Source organism: Schistocerca serialis, chromosome 2 (genome assembly GCF_023864345.2).
Source record: "Schistocerca serialis cubense isolate TAMUIC-IGC-003099 chromosome 2, iqSchSeri2.2, whole genome shotgun sequence".
Lineage (NCBI taxonomy): Eukaryota > Metazoa > Arthropoda > Insecta > Orthoptera > Acrididae > Schistocerca > Schistocerca serialis.
In genome coordinates this window covers 803,708,516-803,729,808 of record NC_064639.1, presented here as the reverse complement: position 1 = coordinate 803,729,808, position 21,293 = coordinate 803,708,516, and the positions used below count along the sequence as shown (strand labels likewise).

General features: G+C 49.4%; 23 non-coding genes across 23 annotated transcripts; 7 read left to right on the top strand and 16 right to left on the bottom strand.

Annotated features, from left to right (window-relative positions):
- Positions 1 to 119: 119 nt before the first annotated feature.
- Positions 120 to 191, bottom strand: Trnap-ugg (transfer RNA proline (anticodon UGG)). Its single transcript has one exon. It is a non-coding gene; the product is annotated as a tRNA-Pro (tRNA).
- A 1,642-nt stretch (positions 192 to 1,833) lies between these two features.
- Trnap-cgg (transfer RNA proline (anticodon CGG)) lies at positions 1,834 to 1,905 on the bottom strand. The gene has a single exon. It is a non-coding gene; the product is annotated as a tRNA-Pro (tRNA).
- A 235-nt stretch (positions 1,906 to 2,140) lies between these two features.
- On the top strand, positions 2,141 to 2,213 carry Trnav-uac (transfer RNA valine (anticodon UAC)). The gene has a single exon. It is a non-coding gene; the product is annotated as a tRNA-Val (tRNA).
- Positions 2,214 to 2,815: 602 nt separating this feature from the next.
- Trnap-ugg (transfer RNA proline (anticodon UGG)) lies at positions 2,816 to 2,887 on the bottom strand. The gene has a single exon. It is a non-coding gene; the product is annotated as a tRNA-Pro (tRNA).
- A 1,641-nt stretch (positions 2,888 to 4,528) lies between these two features.
- On the bottom strand, positions 4,529 to 4,600 carry Trnap-cgg (transfer RNA proline (anticodon CGG)). Its single transcript has one exon. It is a non-coding gene; the product is annotated as a tRNA-Pro (tRNA).
- A 235-nt stretch (positions 4,601 to 4,835) lies between these two features.
- Positions 4,836 to 4,908, top strand: Trnav-uac (transfer RNA valine (anticodon UAC)). The gene has a single exon. It is a non-coding gene; the product is annotated as a tRNA-Val (tRNA).
- Positions 4,909 to 5,510: 602 nt separating this feature from the next.
- Trnap-ugg (transfer RNA proline (anticodon UGG)) lies at positions 5,511 to 5,582 on the bottom strand. The gene has a single exon. It is a non-coding gene; the product is annotated as a tRNA-Pro (tRNA).
- Positions 5,583 to 7,224: 1,642 nt separating this feature from the next.
- On the bottom strand, positions 7,225 to 7,296 carry Trnap-cgg (transfer RNA proline (anticodon CGG)). The gene has a single exon. It is a non-coding gene; the product is annotated as a tRNA-Pro (tRNA).
- A 235-nt stretch (positions 7,297 to 7,531) lies between these two features.
- Trnav-uac (transfer RNA valine (anticodon UAC)) lies at positions 7,532 to 7,604 on the top strand. Its single transcript has one exon. It is a non-coding gene; the product is annotated as a tRNA-Val (tRNA).
- A 602-nt stretch (positions 7,605 to 8,206) lies between these two features.
- On the bottom strand, positions 8,207 to 8,278 carry Trnap-ugg (transfer RNA proline (anticodon UGG)). Its single transcript has one exon. It is a non-coding gene; the product is annotated as a tRNA-Pro (tRNA).
- Positions 8,279 to 9,920: 1,642 nt separating this feature from the next.
- Trnap-cgg (transfer RNA proline (anticodon CGG)) lies at positions 9,921 to 9,992 on the bottom strand. Its single transcript has one exon. It is a non-coding gene; the product is annotated as a tRNA-Pro (tRNA).
- A 235-nt stretch (positions 9,993 to 10,227) lies between these two features.
- Positions 10,228 to 10,300, top strand: Trnav-uac (transfer RNA valine (anticodon UAC)). Its single transcript has one exon. It is a non-coding gene; the product is annotated as a tRNA-Val (tRNA).
- A 602-nt stretch (positions 10,301 to 10,902) lies between these two features.
- Positions 10,903 to 10,974, bottom strand: Trnap-ugg (transfer RNA proline (anticodon UGG)). Its single transcript has one exon. It is a non-coding gene; the product is annotated as a tRNA-Pro (tRNA).
- Positions 10,975 to 12,616: 1,642 nt separating this feature from the next.
- Positions 12,617 to 12,688, bottom strand: Trnap-cgg (transfer RNA proline (anticodon CGG)). The gene has a single exon. It is a non-coding gene; the product is annotated as a tRNA-Pro (tRNA).
- Positions 12,689 to 13,105: 417 nt separating this feature from the next.
- On the bottom strand, positions 13,106 to 13,177 carry Trnap-cgg (transfer RNA proline (anticodon CGG)). The gene has a single exon. It is a non-coding gene; the product is annotated as a tRNA-Pro (tRNA).
- A 417-nt stretch (positions 13,178 to 13,594) lies between these two features.
- Positions 13,595 to 13,666, bottom strand: Trnap-cgg (transfer RNA proline (anticodon CGG)). Its single transcript has one exon. It is a non-coding gene; the product is annotated as a tRNA-Pro (tRNA).
- A 235-nt stretch (positions 13,667 to 13,901) lies between these two features.
- Positions 13,902 to 13,974, top strand: Trnav-uac (transfer RNA valine (anticodon UAC)). Its single transcript has one exon. It is a non-coding gene; the product is annotated as a tRNA-Val (tRNA).
- A 602-nt stretch (positions 13,975 to 14,576) lies between these two features.
- Positions 14,577 to 14,648, bottom strand: Trnap-ugg (transfer RNA proline (anticodon UGG)). The gene has a single exon. It is a non-coding gene; the product is annotated as a tRNA-Pro (tRNA).
- Positions 14,649 to 16,290: 1,642 nt separating this feature from the next.
- Positions 16,291 to 16,362, bottom strand: Trnap-cgg (transfer RNA proline (anticodon CGG)). Its single transcript has one exon. It is a non-coding gene; the product is annotated as a tRNA-Pro (tRNA).
- Positions 16,363 to 16,597: 235 nt separating this feature from the next.
- Positions 16,598 to 16,670, top strand: Trnav-uac (transfer RNA valine (anticodon UAC)). Its single transcript has one exon. It is a non-coding gene; the product is annotated as a tRNA-Val (tRNA).
- Positions 16,671 to 17,271: 601 nt separating this feature from the next.
- Trnap-ugg (transfer RNA proline (anticodon UGG)) lies at positions 17,272 to 17,343 on the bottom strand. The gene has a single exon. It is a non-coding gene; the product is annotated as a tRNA-Pro (tRNA).
- A 1,645-nt stretch (positions 17,344 to 18,988) lies between these two features.
- Positions 18,989 to 19,060, bottom strand: Trnap-cgg (transfer RNA proline (anticodon CGG)). Its single transcript has one exon. It is a non-coding gene; the product is annotated as a tRNA-Pro (tRNA).
- A 235-nt stretch (positions 19,061 to 19,295) lies between these two features.
- On the top strand, positions 19,296 to 19,368 carry Trnav-uac (transfer RNA valine (anticodon UAC)). Its single transcript has one exon. It is a non-coding gene; the product is annotated as a tRNA-Val (tRNA).
- The last annotated feature ends 1,925 nt before the right edge of the window (positions 19,369 to 21,293 follow it).

The window sequence follows — 21,293 nt, the reverse complement described above, 5'->3', positions numbered from 1 at the left end:
GTACTTTACTGGTGCCGCATTCTTGTTATATCCACGTGCTATAACGGGCGTCAACTCTTCATTGAGGAGCTGCAACCGGGGCTGAGTTCCACCCACTCTTCAGTGCGGTCAAAATGGCAGGGCTCGTCCGGGATTTGAACCCGGGACCTCCTGCACCCAAAGCAGGAATCATACCCCTAGACCAACGAGCCACCTGGCTGGAGCAGTCAAGTTAATCCCAAGTAGTGGGCCTCACAGGGAACACAAACTTTCACGCGAATTCGCAAGATAAACGCTTTCTGCAGGCAGCACTCACCACTGATGAGAAGAATATTAAAGGCAACGAATAAAAAGCGAAATAACTTCATCGAGCACTGCTTATGAACAGCCGGCAGTGCCTCAGTTTCGGTATGTGGTTTCTCAGGGTTAAGAGAAGGCGAATGCACTAAACAAAAGAACATCGGGAAACCAAGCACCAACTCATAACGAAAAGATTGCACAATATACTGCAAGAAAAATTTCCAGAAGACGGATACTGAAGACGCCGCAGACAAAAGAATTATTCTATGCAGTAACGAGTATCTAGGAAGCGTGAATTGCATGTGCTGCTCCACCACACAACTTCTTTTGATACTGTTTTACTTATTCTAAATTTTCATTACCTGATCGTCTCTGAAATACTGTGCGGTTATCACCTGGTTTCCAACAGCGACAGTAGTAAGTAAATCGACTACAAAGTCTTTCAAAGTAGGTCAGACACAAAAAAAAAAAAAATCGGAGCTGCGTGTAGCTCATGTCATTCTGCTTTCAATCGTGAATCTCCGGCTGGGAGTAGTGGCGTACTTCTGTAATCCAAGCTTCTGGGAGGCCGTTGTGTGGGAGAGATCTGGAAACAACTACAGATTCGACCGTTCCACGAGCTCAGGAACGGCCGCGATGCCTTCATCGAGCTCTGCAGATCGACAGATGATAGTGTGGAAATTTCGGCAAGCGGTGGCTAAGGGTTAAGAGAAGCCAAACACACTAAACACAAGAAAGTCGGGAAACCGAAGCACACAACTCATAACGAGAAGATTGCGGAATAAAGTGCGAGAGCAAAACTTCGAGAAGACCAACTCTGAAGCCATCGGCGAGCTAGGAATTATTCCGCACAAGAAGCGATCATGTAGGAAGAGCGAGCCGAAGCTGTCGCTCGACCACACAATAAATTTTTGCTTAATTCCAATTTGCAGTACCGGTTCGACACTAGAATACTGCGCCTCGGTTCTTCCAAAAGCGATAGTAATAAGCACGTCGACTGCAGTGTCATTTGGCGTAGTGAGTCAGACATGGAGAGGATATGGGGCGGGTGGAATATGCAACGACAGGGGCATTGCAGGGCGGCCGCCGGCTCCTTCGCTGTGGCGCACCGGTGGCGGCGGCGGCCTGGCTGGGCTGCTGGTGCCTCCATGTAGAGCTGCCGCCGAGCCCAGGCAAAGTGCCGCTAACGAAGCGATTGCCTTTGGTGACATCTTTTGCAATAACGACTGCGCGAATCGACGGTATCTCGTAAGGAAGGAAAGAGCAGCAGCTGCCGCCGAGCCCAGGCGCCGTGCCGAACACGCAGAAGGTCCCCGGCTCGATTGCGGGCGGAAACCCGTTTTCGTCGCACTCAGCAAGACACTTGCTACGATCTCTACTGTGACCATTTAAATCAACTTCAAACGTTCCATCAGCAGGGTGCACATGGCTCAAATGAAACATGAAACGGTTTCAGAACTGGTTGTCGGATTTTAGCGCTGACTTGGAGGCCTGGAAATGCGCGAAACAGCCGCCGCCATGCGATTTGTTACCACACCGTTGTACAAAACGCAAGGGCTCGTCCGGGATTTGAACCCGGGACCTCCTGCACCCGAAGCAGGAATCATACCCCTAGACCAACGAGCCTATTCGTTCCGAAAACGCACTGCATGTGAATGACGCCACCTTTGATGGTCTCACCATGTAGGGCTGCAGCTCAGCCAGCGTTCTCCCTGTCTGTCGCGGTTGGATTGTTTCCATCGACGTCTTTTACTACAGGAACTTCACGAATCGGAGGGAGCTCGTAGCCGATGCCCTTGCTAACACAGAAGAGAAACTGTTGCTATTACGAGTCTCCGGGTGGTACATGAAAAGAACCGTCGTTTCCGTGGTGTAGCGGTTATCACGTCTGCTTTACACGCAGAAGGTCCCCGGTTCGATCCCGGGCGGGAACACAACAATTTTAATCTATATTTCGGATTTCATTTCCGAGATGACCTCACGTCCGCGTATGCAGAGACAAGCAATGTTGTATGCTAGACGGATAGGGCGTCATTTTACTGTCAAATACTGTTGCTCTCTTATTGCACCGGTATTTGGTAACTGAGAACGCCCCTAGCTTCATTATGGCTGGCAAAATTTATAATCCGGTTCTTCAGGGCTACTTCAAGTGCGCTTGCTACTGGCTTTCCTGAGCTCACCCTACTCGCCTTGTCACAGCTCTGTCAAAGTGTGATGCTAACTAATAATGAGAAACTCTTAGCCACGCTCAATCTTACATGCCACCCCTTGGTTGTTGCCGTCGCTAGTAAGATGAGGGTAGACTGTCGCACAATTAAGCTGAATCTCCACTCACGGTGCACATATCCCGCAAAGACAACCTTGTTTTTGCGTTGCATGCAAAATTACCGTCTGCCTTTCTACCGAATTACACCTACGTACTTTACTGGTGCCGCATTCTTGTTATATCCACGTGCTATAACGGGCGTCAACTCTTCATTGAGGAGCTGCAACCGGGGCTGAGTTCCACCCACTCTTCAGTGCGGTCAAAATGGCAGGGCTCGTCCGGGATTTGAACCCGGGACCTCCTGCACCCAAAGCAGGAATCATACCCCTAGACCAACGAGCCACCTGGCTGGAGCAGTCAAGTTAATCCCAAGTAGTGGGCCTCACAGGGAACACAAACTTTCACGCGAATTCGCAAGATAAACGCTTTCTGCAGGCAGCACTCACCACTGATGAGAAGAATATTAAAGGCAACGAATAAAAAGCGAAATAACTTCATCGAGCACTGCTTATGAACAGCCGGCAGTGCCTCAGTTTCGGTATGTGGTTTCTCAGGGTTAAGAGAAGGCGAATGCACTAAACAAAAGAACATCGGGAAACCAAGCACCAACTCATAACGAAAAGATTGCACAATATACTGCAAGAAAAATTTCCAGAAGACGGATACTGAAGACGCCGCAGACAAAAGAATTATTCTATGCAGTAACGAGTATCTAGGAAGCGTGAATTGCATGTGCTGCTCCACCACACAACTTCTTTTGATACTGTTTTACTTATTCTAAATTTTCATTACCTGATCGTGTCTAAAATACTGTGCGGTTATCACCTGGTTTCCAACAGCGACAGTAGTAAGTAAATCGACTACAAAGTCTTTCAAAGTAGGTCAGACACAAAAAAAAAAAAATCGGAGCTGCGTGTAGCTCATGTCATTCTGCTTTCAATCGTGAATCTCCGGCTGGGAGTAGTGGCGTACTTCTGTAATCCAAGCTTCTGGGAGGCCGTTGTGTGGGAGAGATCTGGAAACAACTACAGATTCGACCGTTCCACGAGCTCAGGAACGGCCGCGATGCCTTCATCGAGCTCTGCAGATCGACAGATGATAGTGTGGAAATTTCGGCAAGCGGTGGCTAAGGGTTAAGAGAAGCCAAACACACTAAACACAAGAAAGTCGGGAAACCGAAGCACACAACTCATAACGAGAAGATTGCGGAATAAAGTGCGAGAGCAAAACTTCGAGAAGACCAACTCTGAAGCCATCGGCGAGCTAGGAATTATTCCGCACAAGAAGCGATCATGTAGGAAGAGCGAGCCGAAGCTGTCGCTCGACCACACAATAAATTTTTGCTTAATTCCAATTTGCAGTACCGGTTCGACACTAGAATACTGCGCCTCGGTTCTTCCAAAAGCGATAGTAATAAGCACGTCGACTGCAGTGTCATTTGGCGTAGTGAGTCAGACATGGAGAGGATATGGGGCGGGTGGAATATGCAACGACAGGGGCATTGCAGGGCGGCCGCCGGCTCCTTCGCTGTGGCGCACCGGTGGCGGCGGCGGCCTGGCTGGGCTGCTGGTGCCTCCATGTAGAGCTGCCGCCGAGCCCAGGCAAAGTGCCGCTAACGAAGCGATTGCCTTTGGTGACATCTTTTGCAATAACGACTGCGCGAATCGACGGTATCTCGTAAGGAAGGAAAGAGCAGCAGCTGCCGCCGAGCCCAGGCGCCGTGCCGAACACGCAGAAGGTCCCCGGCTCGATTGCGGGCGGAAACCCGTTTTCGTCGCACTCAGCAAGACACTTGCTACGATCTCTACTGTGACCATTTAAATCAACTTCAAACGTTCCATCAGCAGGGTGCACATGGCTCAAATGAAACATGAAACGGTTTCAGAACTGGTTGTCGGATTTTAGCGCTGACTTGGAGGCCTGGAAATGCGCGAAACAGCCGCCGCCATGCGATTTGTTACCACACCGTTGTACAAAACGCAAGGGCTCGTCCGGGATTTGAACCCGGGACCTCCTGCACCCGAAGCAGGAATCATACCCCTAGACCAACGAGCCTATTCGTTCCGAAAACGCACTGCATGTGAATGACGCCACCTTTGATGGTCTCACCATGTAGGGCTGCAGCTCAGCCAGCGTTCTCCCTGTCTGTCGCGGTTGGATTGTTTCCATCGACGTCTTTTACTACAGGAACTTCACGAATCGGAGGGAGCTCGTAGCCGATGCCCTTGCTAACACAGAAGAGAAACTGTTGCTATTGCGAGTCTCCGGGTGGTACATGAAAAGAACCGTCGTTTCCGTGGTGTAGCGGTTATCACGTCTGCTTTACACGCAGAAGGTCCCCGGTTCGATCCCGGGCGGGAACACAACAATTTTAATCTATATTTCGGATTTCATTTCCGAGATGACCTCACGTCCGCGTATGCAGAGACAAGCAATGTTGTGTGCTAGACGGATAGGGCGTCATTTTACTGTCAAATACTGTTGCTCTCTTATTGCACCGGTATTTGGTAACTGAGAACGCCCCTAGCTTCATTATGGCTGGCAAAATTTATAATCCGGTTCTTCAGGGCTACTTCAAGTGCGCTTGCTACTGGCTTTCCTGAGCTCACCCTACTCGCCTTGTCACAGCTCTGTCAAAGTGTGATGCTAACTAATAATGAGAAACTCTTAGCCACGCTCAATCTTACATGCCACCCCTTGGTTGTTGCCGTCGCTAGTAAGATGAGGGTAGACTGTCGCACAATTAAGCTGAATCTCCACTCACGGTGCACATATCCCGCAAAGACAACCTTGTTTTTGCGTTGCATGCAAAATTACCGTCTGCCTTTCTACCGAATTACACCTACGTACTTTACTGGTGCCGCATTCTTGTTATATCCACGTGCTATAACGGGCGTCAACTCTTCATTGAGGAGCTGCAACCGGGGCTGAGTTCCACCCACTCTTCAGTGCGGTCAAAATGGCAGGGCTCGTCCGGGATTTGAACCCGGGACCTCCTGCACCCAAAGCAGGAATCATACCCCTAGACCAACGAGCCACCTGGCTGGAGCAGTCAAGTTAATCCCAAGTAGTGGGCCTCACAGGGAACACAAACTTTCACGCGAATTCGCAAGATAAACGCTTTCTGCAGGCAGCACTCACCACTGATGAGAAGAATATTAAAGGCAACGAATAAAAAGCGAAATAACTTCATCGAGCACTGCTTATGAACAGCCGGCAGTGCCTCAGTTTCGGTATGTGGTTTCTCAGGGTTAAGAGAAGGCGAATGCACTAAACAAAAGAACATCGGGAAACCAAGCACCAACTCATAACGAAAAGATTGCACAATATACTGCAAGAAAAATTTCCAGAAGACGGATACTGAAGACGCCGCAGACAAAAGAATTATTCTATGCAGTAACGAGTATCTAGGAAGCGTGAATTGCATGTGCTGCTCCACCACACAACTTCTTTTGATACTGTTTTACTTATTCTAAATTTTCATTACCTGATCGTCTCTGAAATACTGTGCGGTTATCACCTGGTTTCCAACAGCGACAGTAGTAAGTAAATCGACTACAAAGTCTTTCAAAGTAGGTCAGACACAAAAAAAAAAAAAATCGGAGCTGCGTGTAGCTCATGTCATTCTGCTTTCAATCGTGAATCTCCGGCTGGGAGTAGTGGCGTACTTCTGTAATCCAAGCTTCTGGGAGGCCGTTGTGTGGGAGAGATCTGGAAACAACTACAGATTCGACCGTTCCACGAGCTCAGGAACGGCCGCGATGCCTTCATCGAGCTCTGCAGATCGACAGATGATAGTGTGGAAATTTCGGCAAGCGGTGGCTAAGGGTTAAGAGAAGCCAAACACACTAAACACAAGAAAGTCGGGAAACCGAAGCACACAACTCATAACGAGAAGATTGCGGAATAAAGTGCGAGAGCAAAACTTCGAGAAGACCAACTCTGAAGCCATCGGCGAGCTAGGAATTATTCCGCACAAGAAGCGATCATGTAGGAAGAGCGAGCCGAAGCTGTCGCTCGACCACACAATAAATTTTTGCTTAATTCCAATTTGCAGTACCGGTTCGACACTAGAATACTGCGCCTCGGTTCTTCCAAAAGCGATAGTAATAAGCACGTCGACTGCAGTGTCATTTGGCGTAGTGAGTCAGACATGGAGAGGATATGGGGCGGGTGGAATATGCAACGACAGGGGCATTGCAGGGCGGCCGCCGGCTCCTTCGCTGTGGCGCACCGGTGGCGGCGGCGGCCTGGCTGGGCTGCTGGTGCCTCCATGTAGAGCTGCCGCCGAGCCCAGGCAAAGTGCCGCTAACGAAGCGATTGCCTTTGGTGACATCTTTTGCAATAACGACTGCGCGAATCGACGGTATCTCGTAAGGAAGGAAAGAGCAGCAGCTGCCGCCGAGCCCAGGCGCCGTGCCGAACACGCAGAAGGTCCCCGGCTCGATTGCGGGCGGAAACCCGTTTTCGTCGCACTCAGCAAGACACTTGCTACGATCTCTACTGTGACCATTTAAATCAACTTCAAACGTTCCATCAGCAGGGTGCACATGGCTCAAATGAAACATGAAACGGTTTCAGAACTGGTTGTCGGATTTTAGCGCTGACTTGGAGGCCTGGAAATGCGCGAAACAGCCGCCGCCATGCGATTTGTTACCACACCGTTGTACAAAACGCAAGGGCTCGTCCGGGATTTGAACCCGGGACCTCCTGCACCCGAAGCAGGAATCATACCCCTAGACCAACGAGCCTATTCGTTCCGAAAACGCACTGCATGTGAATGACGCCACCTTTGATGGTCTCACCATGTAGGGCTGCAGCTCAGCCAGCGTTCTCCCTGTCTGTCGCGGTTGGATTGTTTCCATCGACGTCTTTTACTACAGGAACTTCACGAATCGGAGGGAGCTCGTAGCCGATGCCCTTGCTAACACAGAAGAGAAACTGTTGCTATTGCGAGTCTCCGGGTGGTACATGAAAAGAACCGTCGTTTCCGTGGTGTAGCGGTTATCACGTCTGCTTTACACGCAGAAGGTCCCCGGTTCGATCCCGGGCGGGAACACAACAATTTTAATCTATATTTCGGATTTCATTTCCGAGATGACCTCACGTCCGCGTATGCAGAGACAAGCAATGTTGTATGCTAGACGGATAGGGCGTCATTTTACTGTCAAATACTGTTGCTCTCTTATTGCACCGGTATTTGGTAACTGAGAACGCCCCTAGCTTCATTATGGCTGGCAAAATTTATAATCCGGTTCTTCAGGGCTACTTCAAGTGCGCTTGCTACTGGCTTTCCTGAGCTCACCCTACTCGCCTTGTCACAGCTCTGTCAAAGTGTGATGCTAACTAATAATGAGAAACTCTTAGCCACGCTCAATCTTACATGCCACCCCTTGGTTGTTGCCGTCGCTAGTAAGATGAGGGTAGACTGTCGCACAATTAAGCTGAATCTCCACTCACGGTGCACATATCCCGCAAAGACAACCTTGTTTTTGCGTTGCATGCAAAATTACCGTCTGCCTTTCTACCGAATTACACCTACGTACTTTACTGGTGCCGCATTCTTGTTATATCCACGTGCTATAACGGGCGTCAACTCTTCATTGAGGAGCTGCAACCGGGGCTGAGTTCCACCCACTCTTCAGTGCGGTCAAAATGGCAGGGCTCGTCCGGGATTTGAACCCGGGACCTCCTGCACCCAAAGCAGGAATCATACCCCTAGACCAACGAGCCACCTGGCTGGAGCAGTCAAGTTAATCCCAAGTAGTGGGCCTCACAGGGAACACAAACTTTCACGCGAATTCGCAAGATAAACGCTTTCTGCAGGCAGCACTCACCACTGATGAGAAGAATATTAAAGGCAACGAATAAAAAGCGAAATAACTTCATCGAGCACTGCTTATGAACAGCCGGCAGTGCCTCAGTTTCGGTATGTGGTTTCTCAGGGTTAAGAGAAGGCGAATGCACTAAACAAAAGAACATCGGGAAACCAAGCACCAACTCATAACGAAAAGATTGCACAATATACTGCAAGAAAAATTTCCAGAAGACGGATACTGAAGACGCCGCAGACAAAAGAATTATTCTATGCAGTAACGAGTATCTAGGAAGCGTGAATTGCATGTGCTGCTCCACCACACAACTTCTTTTGATACTGTTTTACTTATTCTAAATTTTCATTACCTGATCGTGTCTAAAATACTGTGCGGTTATCACCTGGTTTCCAACAGCGACAGTAGTAAGTAAATCGACTACAAAGTCTTTCAAAGTAGGTCAGACACAAAAAAAAAAAAATCGGAGCTGCGTGTAGCTCATGTCATTCTGCTTTCAATCGTGAATCTCCGGCTGGGAGTAGTGGCGTACTTCTGTAATCCAAGCTTCTGGGAGGCCGTTGTGTGGGAGAGATCTGGAAACAACTACAGATTCGACCGTTCCACGAGCTCAGGAACGGCCGCGATGCCTTCATCGAGCTCTGCAGATCGACAGATGATAGTGTGGAAATTTCGGCAAGCGGTGGCTAAGGGTTAAGAGAAGCCAAACACACTAAACACAAGAAAGTCGGGAAACCGAAGCACACAACTCATAACGAGAAGATTGCGGGATAAAGTGCGAGAGCAAAACTTCGAGAAGACCAACTCTGAAGCCATCGGCGAGCTAGGAATTATTCCGCACAAGAAGCGATCATGTAGGAAGAGCGAGCCGAAGCTGTCGCTCGACCACACAATAAATTTTTGCTTAATCCCAATTTGCAGTACCGGTTCGACACTAGAATACTGCGCCTTGGTTCTTCCAAAAGCGATAGTAATAAGCACGTCGACTGCAGTGTCATTTGGGGTGGTGAGTCAGACATGGAGAGGATATGGGGCGGGTGGAATATGCAACGACAGGGGCATTGCAGGGCGGCCGCCGGCTCCTTGCGCTGTGGCGCACCGGTGGCGGCGGCGGCCTGGCTGGGCTGCTGGTGCCTCCATGTAGAGCTGCCGCCGAGCCCAGGCAAAGTGCCGCTAACGAAGCGATTGCCTTTGGTGACATCTTTTGCAATAACGACTGCGCGAATCGACGGTATCTCGTAAGGAAGGAAAGAGCAGCAGCTGCCGCCGAGCCCAGGCGCCGTGCCGAACACGCAGAAGGTCCCCGGCTCGATTGCGGGCGGAAACCCGTTTTCGTCGCACTCAGCAAGACACTTGCTACGATCTCTACTGTGACCATTTAAATCAACTTCAAACGTTCCATCAGCAGGGTGCACATGGCTCAAATGAAACATGAAACGGTTTCAGAACTGGTTGTCGGATTTTAGCGCTGACTTGGAGGCCTGGAAATGCGCGAAACAGCCGCCGCCATGCGATTTGTTACCACACCGTTGTACAAAACGCAAGGGCTCGTCCGGGATTTGAACCCGGGACCTCCTGCACCCGAAGCAGGAATCATACCCCTAGACCAACGAGCCTATTCGTTCCGAAAACGCACTGCATGTGAATGACGCCACCTTTGATGGTCTCACCATGTAGGGCTGCAGCTCAGCCAGCGTTCTCCCTGTCTGTCGCGGTTGGATTGTTTCCATCGACGTCTTTTACTACAGGAACTTCACGAATCGGAGGGAGCTCGTAGCCGATGCCCTTGCTAACACAGAAGAGAAACTGTTGCTATTGCGAGTCTCCGGGTGGTACATGAAAAGAACCGTCGTTTCCGTGGTGTAGCGGTTATCACGTCTGCTTTACACGCAGAAGGTCCCCGGTTCGATCCCGGGCGGGAACACAACAATTTTAATCTATATTTCGGATTTCATTTCCGAGATGACCTCACGTCCGCGTATGCAGAGACAAGCAATGTTGTATGCTAGACGGATAGGGCGTCATTTTACTGTCAAATACTGTTGCTCTCTTATTGCACCGGTATTTGGTAACTGAGAACGCCCCTAGCTTCATTATGGCTGGCAAAATTTATAATCCGGTTCTTCAGGGCTACTTCAAGTGCGCTTGCTACTGGCTTTCCTGAGCTCACCCTACTCGCCTTGTCACAGCTCTGTCAAAGTGTGATGCTAACTAATAATGAGAAACTCTTAGCCACGCTCAATCTTACATGCCACCCCTTGGTTGTTGCCGTCGCTAGTAAGATGAGGGTAGACTGTCGCACAATTAAGCTGAATCTCCACTCACGGTGCACATATCCCGCAAAGACAACCTTGTTTTTGCGTTGCATGCAAAATTACCGTCTGCCTTTCTACCGAATTACACCTACGTACTTTACTGGTGCCGCATTCTTGTTATATCCACGTGCTATAACGGGCGTCAACTCTTCATTGAGGAGCTGCAACCGGGGCTGAGTTCCACCCACTCTTCAGTGCGGTCAAAATGGCAGGGCTCGTCCGGGATTTGAACCCGGGACCTCCTGCACCCAAAGCAGGAATCATACCCCTAGACCAACGAGCCACCTGGCTGGAGCAGTCAAGTTAATCCCAAGTAGTGGGCCTCACAGGGAACACAAACTTTCACGCGAATTCGCAAGATAAACGCTTTCTGCAGGCAGCACTCACCACTGATGAGAAGAATATTAAAGGCAACGAATAAAAAGCGAAATAACTTCATCGAGCACTGCTTATGAACAGCCGGCAGTGCCTCAGTTTCGGTATGTGGTTTCTCAGGGTTAAGAGAAGGCGAATGCACTAAACAAAAGAACATCGGGAAACCAAGCACCAACTCATAACGAAAAGATTGCACAATATACTGCAAGAAAAATTTCCAGAAGACGGATACTGAAGACGCCGCAGACAAAAGAATTATTCTATGCAGTAACGAGTATCTAGGAAGCGTGAATTGCATGTGCTGCTCCACCACACAACTTCTTTTGATACTGTTTTACTTATTCTAAATTTTCATTACCTGATCGTCTCTAAAATACTGTGCGGTTATCACCTGGTTTCCAACAGCGACAGTAGTAAGTAAATCGACTACAAAGTCTTTCAAAGTAGGTCAGACACAAAAAAAAAAAAAATCGGAGCTGCGTGTAGCTCATGTCATTCTGCTTTCAATCGTGGATCTCCGGCTGGGAGTAGTGGCGTACTTCTGTAATCCAAGCTTCTGGGAGGCCGTTGTGTGGGAGAGATCTGGAAACAACTACAGATTCGACCGTTCCACGAGCTCAGGAACGGCCGCGATGCCTTCATCGAGCTCTGCAGATCGACAGATGATAGTGTGGAAATTTCGGCAAGCGGTGGCTAAGGGTTAAGAGAAGCCAAACACACTAAACACAAGAAAGTCGGGAAACCGAAGCACACAACTCATAACGAGAAGATTGCGGAATAAAGTGCGAGAGCAAAACTTCGAGAAGACCAACTCTGAAGCCATCGGCGAGCTAGGAATTATTCCGCACAAGAAGCGATCATGTAGGAAGAGCGAGCCGAAGCTGTCGCTCGACCACACAATAAATTTTTGCTTAATCCCAATTTGCAGTACCGGTTCGACACTAGAATACTGCGCCTTGGTTCTTCCAAAAGCGATAGTAATAAGCACGTCGACTGCAGTGTCATTTGGGGTGGTGAGTCAGACATGGAGAGGATATGGGGCGGGTGGAATATGCAACGACAGGGGCATTGCAGGGCGGCCGCCGGCTCCTTCGCTGTGGCGCACCGGTGGCGGCGGCGGCCTGGCTGGGCTGCTGGTGCCTCCATGTAGAGCTGCCGCCGAGCCCAGGCAAAGTGCCGCTAACGAAGCGATTGCCTTTGGTGACATCTTTTGCAATAACGACTGCGCGAATCGACGGTATCTCGTAAGGAAGGAAAGAGCAGCAGCTGCCGCCGAGCCCAGGCGCCGTGCCGAACACGCAGAAGGTCCCCGGCTCGATTGCGGGCGGAAACCCGTTTTCGTCGCACTCAGCAAGACACTTGCTACGATCTCTACTGTGACCATTTAAATCAACTTCAAACGTTCCATCAGCAGGGTGCACATGGCTCAAATGAAACATGAAACGGTTTCAGAACTGGTTGTCGGATTTTAGCGCTGACTTGGAGGCCTGGAAATGCGCGAAACAGCCGCCGCCATGCGATTTGTTACCACACCGTTGTACAAAACGCAAGGGCTCGTCCGGGATTTGAACCCGGGACCTCCTGCACCCGAAGCAGGAATCATACCCCTAGACCAACGAGCCTATTCGTTCCGAAAACGCACTGCCGCCGAGCCCAGGCAAAGTGCTGCTAACGAAGCGATTGCCTTTGGTGACATCTTTTGCAATAACGACTGCGCGAATCGACGGTATCTCGTAAGGAAGGAAAGAGCAGCAGCTGCCGCCGAGCCCAGGCGCCGTGCCGAACACGCAGAAGGTCCCCGGCTCGATTGCGGGCGGAAACCCGTTTTCGTCGCACTCAGCAAGACACTTGCTACGATCTCTACTGTGACCATTTAAATCAACTTCAAACGTTCCATCAGCAGGGTGCACATGGCTCAAATGAAACATGAAACGGTTTCAGAACTGGTTGTCGGATTTTAGCGCTGACTTGGAGGCCTGGAAATGCGCGAAACAGCCGCCGCCATGCGATTTGTTACCACACCGTTGTACAAAACGCAAGGGCTCGTCCGGGATTTGAACCCGGGACCTCCTGCACCCGAAGCAGGAATCATACCCCTAGACCAACGAGCCTATTCGTTCCGAAAACGCACTGCCGCCGAGCCCAGGCAAAGTGCTGCTAACGAAGCGATTGCCTTTGGTGACATCTTTTGCAATAACGACTGCGCGAATCGACGGTATCTCGTAAGGAAGGAAAGAGCAGCAGCTGCCGCCGAGCCCAGGCGCCGTGCCGAACACGCAGAAGGTCCCCGGCTCGATTGCGGGCGGAAACCCGTTTTCGTCGCACTCAGCAAGACACTTGCTACGATCTCTACTGTGACCATTTAAATCAACTTCAAACGTTCCATCAGCAGGGTGCACATGGCTCAAATGAAACATGAAACGGTTTCAGAACTGGTTGTCGGATTTTAGCGCTGACTTGGAGGCCTGGAAATGCGCGAAACAGCCGCCGCCATGCGATTTGTTACCACACCGTTGTACAAAACGCAAGGGCTCGTCCGGGATTTGAACCCGGGACCTCCTGCACCCGAAGCAGGAATCATACCCCTAGACCAACGAGCCTATTCGTTCCGAAAACGCACTGCATGTGAATGACGCCACCTTTGATGGTCTCACCATGTAGGGCTGCAGCTCAGCCAGCGTTCTCCCTGTCTGTCGCGGTTGGATTGTTTCCATCGACGTCTTTTACTACAGGAACTTCACGAATCGGAGGGAGCTCGTAGCCGATGCCCTTGCTAACACAGAAGAGAAACTGTTGCTATTGCGAGTCTCCGGGTGGTACATGAAAAGAACCGTCGTTTCCGTGGTGTAGCGGTTATCACGTCTGCTTTACACGCAGAAGGTCCCCGGTTCGATCCCGGGCGGGAACACAACAATTTTAATCTATATTTCGGATTTCATTTCCGAGATGACCTCACGTCCGCGTATGCAGAGACAAGCAATGTTGTATGCTAGACGGATAGGGCGTCATTTTACTGTCAAATACTGTTGCTCTCTTATTGCACCGGTATTTGGTAACTGAGAACGCCCCTAGCTTCATTATGGCTGGCAAAATTTATAATCCGGTTCTTCAGGGCTACTTCAAGTGCGCTTGCTACTGGCTTTCCTGAGCTCACCCTACTCGCCTTGTCACAGCTCTGTCAAAGTGTGATGCTAACTAATAATGAGAAACTCTTAGCCACGCTCAATCTTACATGCCACCCCTTGGTTGTTGCCGTCGCTAGTAAGATGAGGGTAGACTGTCGCACAATTAAGCTGAATCTCCACTCACGGTGCACATATCCCGCAAAGACAACCTTGTTTTTGCGTTGCATGCAAAATTACCGTCTGCCTTTCTACCGAATTACACCTACGTACTTTACTGGTGCCGCATTCTTGTTATATCCACGTGCTATAACGGGCGTCAACTCTTCATTGAGGAGCTGCAACCGGGGCTGAGTTCCACCCACTCTTCAGTGCGGTCAAAATGGCAGGGCTCGTCCGGGATTTGAACCCGGGACCTCCTGCACCCAAAGCAGGAATCATACCCCTAGACCAACGAGCCACCTGGCTGGAGCAGTCAAGTTAATCCCAAGTAGTGGGCCTCACAGGGAACACAAACTTTCACGCGAATTCGCAAGATAAACGCTTTCTGCAGGCAGCACTCACCACTGATGAGAAGAATATTAAAGGCAACGAATAAAAAGCGAAATAACTTCATCGAGCACTGCTTATGAACAGCCGGCAGTGCCTCAGTTTCGGTATGTGGTTTCTCAGGGTTAAGAGAAGGCGAATGCACTAAACAAAAGAACATCGGGAAACCAAGCACCAACTCATAACGAAAAGATTGCACAATATACTGCAAGAAAAATTTCCAGAAGACGGATACTGAAGACGCCGCAGACAAAAGAATTATTCTATGCAGTAACGAGTATCTAGGAAGCGTGAATTGCATGTGCTGCTCCACCACACAACTTCTTTTGATACTGTTTTACTTATTCTAAATTTTCATTACCTGATCGTCTCTGAAATACTGTGCGGTTATCACCTGGTTTCCAACAGCGACAGTAGTAAGTAAATCGACTACAAAGTCTTTCAAAGTAGGTCAGACACAAAAAAAAAAAAATCGGAGCTGCGTGTAGCTCATGTCATTCTGCTTTCAATCGTGAATCTCCGGCTGGGAGTAGTGGCGTACTTCTGTAATCCAAGCTTCTGGGAGGCCGTTGTGTGGGAGAGATCTGGAAACAACTACAGATTCGACCGTTCCACGAGCTCAGGAACGGCCGCGATGCCTTCATCGAGCTCTGCAGATCGACAGATGATAGTGTGGAAATTTCGGCAAGCGGTGGCTAAGGGTTAAGAGAAGCCAAACACACTAAACACAAGAAAGTCGGGAAACCGAAGCACACAACTCATAACGAGAAGATTGCGGAATAAAGTGCGAGAGCAAAACTTCGAGAAGACCAACTCTGAAGCCATCGGCGAGCTAGGAATTATTCCGCACAAGAAGCGATCATGTAGGAAGAGCGAGCCGAAGCTGTCGCTCGACCACACAATAAATTTTTGCTTAATCCCAATTTGCAGTACCGGTTCGACACTAGAATACTGCGCCTTGGTTCTTCCAAAAGCGATAGTAATAAGCACGTCGACTGCAGTGTCATTTGGGGTGGTAAGTCAGACATGGAGAGGATATGGGGCGGGTGGAATATGCAACGACAGGGGCATTGCAGGGCGGCCGCCGGCTCCTTGCGCTGTGGCGCACCGGTGGCGGCGGCGGCCTGGCTGGGCTGCTGGTGCCTCCATGTAGAGCTGCCGCCGAGCCCAGGCAAAGTGCCGCTAACGAAGCGATTGCCTTTGGTGACATCTTTTGCAATAACGACTGCGCGAATCGACGGTATCTCGTAAGGAAGGAAAGAGCAGCAGCTGCCGCCGAGCCCAGGCGCCGTGCCGAACACGCAGAAGGTCCCCGGCTCGATTGCGGGCGGAAACCCGTTTTCGTCGCACTCAGCAAGACACTTGCTACGATCTCTACTGTGACCATTTAAATCAACTTCAAACGTTCCATCAGCAGGGTGCACATGGCTCAAATGAAACATGAAACGGTTTCAGAACTGGTTGTCGGATTTTAGCGCTGACTTGGAGGCCTGGAAATGCGCGAAACAGCCGCCGCCATGCGATTTGTTACCACACCGTTGTACAAAACGCAAGGGCTCGTCCGGGATTTGAACCCGGGACCTCCTGCACCCGAAGCAGGAATCATACCCCTAGACCAACGAGCCTATTCGTTCCGAAAACGCACTGCATGTGAATGACGCCACCTTTGATGGTCTCACCATGTGGGGCTGCAGCTCAGCCAGCGTTCTCCCTGTCTGTCGCGGTTGGATTGTTTCCATCGACGTCTTTTACTACAGGAACTTCACGAATCGGAGGGAGCTCGTAGCCGATGCCCTTGCTAACACAGAAGAGAAACTGTTGCTATTACGAGTCTCCGGGTGGTACATGAAAAGAACCGTCGTTTCCGTGGTGTAGCGGTTATCACGTCTGCTTTACACGCAGAAGGTCCCCGGTTCGATCCCGGGCGGGAACACAACAATTTTAATCTATATTTCGGATTTCATTTCCGAGATGACCTCACGTCCGCGTATGCAGAGACAAGCAATGTTGTATGCTAGACGGATAGGGCGTCATTTTACTGTCAAATACTGTTGCTCTCTTATTGCACCGGTATTTGGTAACTGAGAACGCCCCTAGCTTCATTATGGCTGGCAAAATTTATAATCCGGTTCTTCAGGGCTACTTCAAGTGCGCTTGCTACTGGCTTTCCTGAGCTCACCCTACTCGCCTTGTCACAGCTCTGTCAAAGTGTGATGCTAACTAATAATGAGAAACTCTTAGCCACGCTCAATCTTACATGCCACCCCTTGGTTGTTGCCGTCGCTAGTAAGATGAGGGTAGACTGTCGCACAATTAAGCTGAATCTCCACTCACGGTGCACATATCCCGCAAAGACAACCTTGTTTTCCGTTGCATGCAAAATTACCGTCTGCCTTTCTACCGAATTACACCTACGTACTTTACTGGTGCCGCATTCTTGTTATATCCACGTGCTATAACGGGCGTCAACTCTTCATTGAGGAGCTGCAACCGGGGCTGAGTTCCACCTACTCTTCAGCACGGTCAAAATGGCAGGGCTCGTCCGGGATTTGAACCCGGGACCTCCTGCACCCAAAGCAGGAATCATACCCCTAGACCAACGAGCCACCTGGCTGGAGCAGTCAAGTTAATCCCAAGTAGTGGGCCTCGCAGGGAACACAAACTTTCACGCGAATTCGCAAGATAAACGCTTTCTGCAGGCAGCACTCACCACTGATGAGAAGAATATTAAAGGCAACGAATAAAAAGCGAAATAACTTCATCGAGCACTGCTTATGAACAGCCGGCAGTGCCTCAGTTTCGGTATGTGGTTTCTCAGGGTTAAGAGAAGGCGAATGCACTAAACAAAAGAACATCGGGAAACCAAGCACCAACTCATAACGAAAAGATTGCACGATATACTGCAAGAAAAATTTCCAGAAGACGGATACTGAAGACGCCGCAGACAAAAGAATTATTCTATGCAGTAACGAGTATCTAGGAAGCGTGAATTGCATGTGCTGCTCCACCACACAACTTCTTTTGATACTGTTTTACTTATTCTAAATTTTCATTACCTGATCGTCTCTAAAATACTGTGCGGTTATCACCTGGTTTCCAACAGCGACAGTAGTAAGTAAATCGACTACAAAGTCTTTCAAAGTAGGTCAGACACAAAAAAAAAAAAAAAATCGGAGCTGCGTGTAGCTCATGTCATTCTGCTTTCAATCGTGAATCTCCGGCTGGGAGTAGTGGCGTACTTCTGTAATCCAAGCTTCTGGGAGGCCGTTGTGTGGGAGAGATCTGGAAACAACTGCAGATTCGACCGTTCCACGAGCTCAGGAACGGCCGCGAGGCCGTCATCGAGCTCTGCAGATCGACAGATGATAGTGTGGAAATTTCGGCAAGCGGTGGCTAAGGGTTAAGAGAAGCCAAACGCACTAAACACAAGAGAGTCGGGAAACCGAAGCACACAACTCATAACGAAAAGATTGCGGAATGCAGTGCGAAAGCAAAACTTCGAGAAGACCAACTCTGAAGCCATCGGCGAGCTAGGAATTATTCCGCACAAGAAGCGATCATGTAGGAAGAGCGAGCCGAGGCTGTCGCTCGACCACACAATAAATTTTTGCTTAATCCCAATTTGCAGTACCGGTTCGACACTAGAATACTGCGCCTTGGTTCTTCCAAAAGCGATAGTAATAAGCACGTCGACTGCAGTGTCATTTGGGGTAGTGAGTCAGACATGGAGAGGATATGGGGCGGGTGGAATATGCAACGACAGGGGCATTGCAGGGCGGCCGCCGGCTCCTTGCGCTGTGGCGCACCGGTGGCGGCGGCGGCCTGGCTGGGCTGCTGGTGCCTCCATGTAGAGCTGCCGCCGAGCCCAGGCAAAGTGCCGCTAACGAAGCGATTGCCTTTGGTGACATCTTTTGCAATAACGACTGCGCGAATCGACGGTATCTCGTAAGGAAGGAAAGAGCAGCAGCTGCCGCCGAGCCCAGGCGCCGTGCCGAACACGCAGAAGGTCCCCGGCTCGATTGCGGGCGGAAACCCGTTTTCGTCGCACTCAGCAAGACACTTGCTACGATCTCTACTGTGACCATTTAAATCAACTTCAAACGTTCCATCAGCAGGGTGCACATGGCTCAAATGAAACATGCAACGGTTTCAGAACTGGTTGTCGGATTTTAGCGCTGACTTGGAGGCCTGGAAATGCGCGAAACAGCCGCCGCCATGCGATTTGTTACCACACCGTTGTACAAAACGCAAGGGCTCGTCCGGGATTTGAACCCGGGACCTCCTGCACCCGAAGCAGGAATCATACCCCTAGACCAACGAGCCTATTCGTTCCGAAAACGCACTGCATGTGAATGACGCCACCTTTGATGGTCTCACCATGTAGGGCTGCAGCTCAGCCAGCGTTCTCCCTGTCTGTCGCGGTTGGATTGTTTCCATCGACGTCTTTTACTACAGGAACTTCACGAATCGGAGGGAGCTCGTAGCCGATGCCCTTGCTAACACAGAAGAGAAACTGTTGCTATTACGAGTCTCCGGGTGGTACATGAAAAGAACCGTCGTTTCCGTGGTGTAGCGGTTATCACGTCTGCTTTACACGCAGAAGGTCCCCGGTTCGATCCCGGGCGGGAACACAACAATTTTAATCTATATTTCGGATTTCATTTCCGAGATGACCTCACGTCCGCGTATGCAGAGACAAGCAATGTTGTATGCTAGACGGATAGGGCGTCATTTTACTGTCAAATACTGTTGCTCTCTTATTGCACCGGTATTTGGTAACTGAGAACGCCCCTAGCTTCATTATGGCTGGCAAAATTTATAAGCCGGTTCTTCAGGGCTACTTCAAGTGCGCTTGCTACTGGCTTTCCTGAGCTCACCCTACTCGCCTTGTCACAGCTCTGTCAAAGTGTGATGCTAACTAATAATGAGAAACTCTTAGCCACGCTCAATCTTACATGCCACCCCTTGGTTGTTGCCGTCGCTAGTAAGATGAGGGTAGACTGTCGCACAATTAAGCTGAATCTCCACTCACGGTGCACATATCCCGCAAAGACAACTTTGTTTTCCGTTGCATGCAAAATTACCGTCTGCCTTTCTACCGAATTACACCTACGTACTTTACTGGTGCCGCATTCTTGTTATATCCACGTGCTATAACGGGCGTCAACTCTTCATTGAGGAGCTGCAACCGGGGCTGAGTTCCACCTACTCTTCAGCACGGTCAAAATGGCAGGGCTCGTCCGGGATTTGAACCCGGGACCTCCTGCACCCAAAGCAGGAACCATACCCCTTTTTTTTTTTTTTTTTTCACTTTTTTTTTCTTTTTTTTTTTTTTTTTCTTTTTTTTTTGCGGGCCTCCATCCACCCCTTATAGCCCGTCCTTCTGCTCGCCATTTAGTCGCCTTCGTCGGCGCGGCATCAAAGGCCTTTAATTTAAGGAAAATGAAAAACGTTGTGGATTACATGCGTCGTTCAGATACAAGCATCCATAGGAAGTAAATAGGAACTGAAATTTATTGCGGCTCCATTGCCTCGTGGTAACAGATAACGTCAAAGAAGTTAAAAGGAAAGTGAAAATCCATTTCTTCGAAAATAGAAAAGCTGTGTGTTGAACTCTGCGAAATTGAAAGAGAACTAAAATATTTCTCGAAAACAGAAAACTGAATTTTCTTCTTCTTACAATGAAGCTTGAAATCTTACCAATCGATTACTTCAGAGGTGTTTGTAACTCGTGGTTCGGTCAACATGACGTAGTATTCGCCGTATAGATGGTCCGTCTTATCTTTAGTGAGTATCTGCTGAATGTTCGTTAACATGAAATTCAATCAATTGATCTAGCAGTCACTTTGTTTTTACGTGATAGTTTTGAGCAGGTAGTTGGCGAAGTTATCCTTATAGTTTTTCGTTTTCATTAGTATATGGTGGTGAGTTGTAAGATAGACCCAGAAGTCTTCTTTACTCTTTTCTGCTTGTGTAAATAAGTAATGTACAGTAGCGGCTTTTAACCAGTTTAGAGCGTTCCTTCTCGTCCGTGGGTACGGGGTATCGTCCGGCGTCAGAAAGGCAGCAGGGGTTATGTATCTGGGCGATGTTCGACTGATGAGTGCTAACTTGTTCGTGATATATTCCCATATATCTTTTACGTTGTCGCACACAAACCTGTGTTCATCAGTATCTATTAAATTACACGTTGTGCACAAAGGTGATTCTGCGAGGTGTATGTTATGGAGTTTGGAGTTAGTGGCCAATTTTCTGTTAACTGCGAAATACCAAGTGGCTTTCATTGTTGACGGCAAGTACGGACAATGGATGTTCTCCCAGATTACCTTCCAGTCGAAAAGGTTGTATTTTTCTTCGATGTTATTTTTCTTCTTATCTTTTAGAAGTTCCTGGTAAACGTGTTTCACTGTCTTCATTTCCTGTTCGGGGATCCTTGTTTGTACATAACTGTACTCCAGTAAAAACCATTTTAAGTGGTAAAGTCCGTTTGGAATATGTTGCACCGTGATTGGTGGACTGAGGTCGGCGGGAGCTATCTCAGTAAGCAGGTGAGCAG